At 32.8% G+C, this 2,374-nt stretch overlaps 1 pseudogene; it reads right to left on the reverse strand.

Annotated features, from left to right (window-relative positions):
* Positions 1 to 1,290: 1,290 nt before the first annotated feature.
* Positions 1,291 to 1,390, reverse strand: LOC122098654 (annotated as a pseudogene).
* Between the last annotated feature and the right edge of the window lie 984 nt (positions 1,391 to 2,374).

Genomic DNA, 2,374 nt, shown 5'->3' on the forward strand with positions numbered 1-2,374 from the left:
CCTCTCTTCATCGGGAAGCCTACAATGGACACTTAGACATCGTCCATGAGTTGGTGGCTCAAGGCAGATATTCATGCAATTACTGTGAATGGCTGGACACCCCTGCACAATGCTTATATGTGGAATAATACCAGAGTGGCTTCTTTCTTAGTTCATCATGATGCAGCTACCAATGCCCAAACTAAAGTCCTCTTGACCCTCTTGCATCTTGCTGCTTGGAATAGAAATAGCAGATGTGCTGGATCTCCTTCTATTGAAGCATTATATCAAAGCTGGTCTAAAGAACCACTTGGAAGAAGCTGCATTTAATATTGCCAAAAAGGTTAATATGTATAACTACCTCTTTGAAGTTGTGGAAGGCTGTAAAAATTGTTCTCCAAAGTCATAATGGTTTGGATACGTTTCTTAAATTTCAAAAATGCCAATCCATCTTTGTGTTTGTACAAAATATTTTCACAATACAGAGCAACGGCAATATCTTACTTTAAAAATTCATGGATTCCCTGGTATCCTTCAAGTGAATTGCCTGACTTTGATGTCAAAATGCATTCAAGAGTTGTTTGTATATATCTATAATAATTTCTGCAGGGTTTGTGATTTTTTAAATCAGAAATCATTTTAAATTATCTGTTGAAATGAGTAGTACAGAAACTAAAAATATTTCTGGTGCTTGTATGAAAAAATTACTTTTTAAAATAATCTGTATTTTGTTTGTATAATGTCCATAATCTTTTAATTCTCCCCTAGATGTAATACTTTGAATTCTACATTGTTTATTATATATATAGGTTCATTAATAAATGTATTATTTCAGATAGCATTCCATATAGAAGCAGTTTAAGATTCCTTTTTTTCCTAGGTCCTTATAGTATTTTATTTCTTTGGGATAAAATGACAATGTTATCTAATTTCAGAAGTTTTGTAAAGATTATGCTATGTAAAGGCCTTTCTAAGGTCAGGATTTAATGCACTGATGTCAAACTAATTTTCAGTTCAATGAATTACATGTATTGTTACATTTGTATTTTTTAATTTTTTTATTGTGAAAATACTGTACAGAGGGGTTACAATTCCATGGACAAGATAATAAGTACATTTCTTATCAAGCACTGCAGCCTCCTCCTTTGTTTACCCTTCCCATCCATCCCCATCTTTCCCCCGCCCCCCACTCAATCCTCGCTGCTCCTCTGCCCCACACCAAAGTTGTCAAGTTCATTTTTCGACATAACGACTTGTATTTTTGTAATCAATTTTTAATAACTGTTTTTCATTTCTTGCATCTGAAGAATGAAAAATATGGAATACTTCACAAATTTTCATATCATCCTTGTGCAAGTGCCATGATAATTTCTATAATGTTGTAACTTGGGTAAACGTGCTGCTAAAGCATGTAGTATCCTGTAAATTTAAGTAGTTAATGATGTAATCTTTATACAGGCATATATCCTTGGTTGACTGTTTGTAACTAGGAAACCTAATTGTTCCTAAAAATGCTATTGATCTTACTTCTCTAAAATTCTGTGTATATTGGAAAAACCTTATATTGTTTGGTGGATTGCTCACATTTGCAATTTTTTTGTCAATGACTATTTTAATTCTTTTTCATCTTAAATTTGATCATACTTTGAAGGCTTTATAGCTAGGTCCAAAGGTGATGGCTTTCCAAATACTTATTTATAAACTCAGTTAGCTTTGTGCAGCTAATGGATTCAATGTAAGCCTTAGAGCTACTTCTAAATTTCTGCAGCTTAAAAATTCATAAATGAGGTCTTACTGGCACAAATTTCTACCTGACCCTTTACTCTTCTTCCATGTAGCAACAGACCAACCAGAATATCTTACCCTGACAGCATAGATTTTCTTATTGGAACAAAACTAATCTTAGATAAAAGGGATCATTGAGAGATAAACAGTTAAGACAGAATCGTTTAGACTAGAAGGTATTTTATCAAAATATAATTGTTTTTTATACCTAACATTTCAAAAGTAGCTAAAGCCAAGAAGGTGAAAAAATTTTTCACATGCATGATTACCTAATGTCCTGGCCAGTCTACCATCTAACTAGGCAAGAATTTACACTACTGCCTTTCTTTCACCAAATATTTTTATAGTTACAAGAGAAGTCTATATCTTTCTCCCCGATAATAGGCCTTAAATTAGTAATGTTTTAATCACAGTGTTTCCTCTTGTCTCTAGGCTGTAAATCTACAAATGGTAAAGCTTTAGGTCCAATTCTACCAAACACTGAGGTAGAAATAATGGAATAATACTTTAAAACACAGTTGCCTTTGATACCCTAACCACAGCAGAACATTGCAAAACATGTGCCTTTTTCTTATATTATATATAGTTATATATTTTATATTTATACGTG

The sequence above is a fragment of the Dipodomys spectabilis genome, unplaced genomic scaffold, assembly GCF_019054845.1.
Source record: "Dipodomys spectabilis isolate Male_0828 unplaced genomic scaffold, ASM1905484v1 ptg000483l, whole genome shotgun sequence".
In the NCBI taxonomy this organism is placed as follows: domain Eukaryota; kingdom Metazoa; phylum Chordata; class Mammalia; order Rodentia; family Heteromyidae; genus Dipodomys; species Dipodomys spectabilis.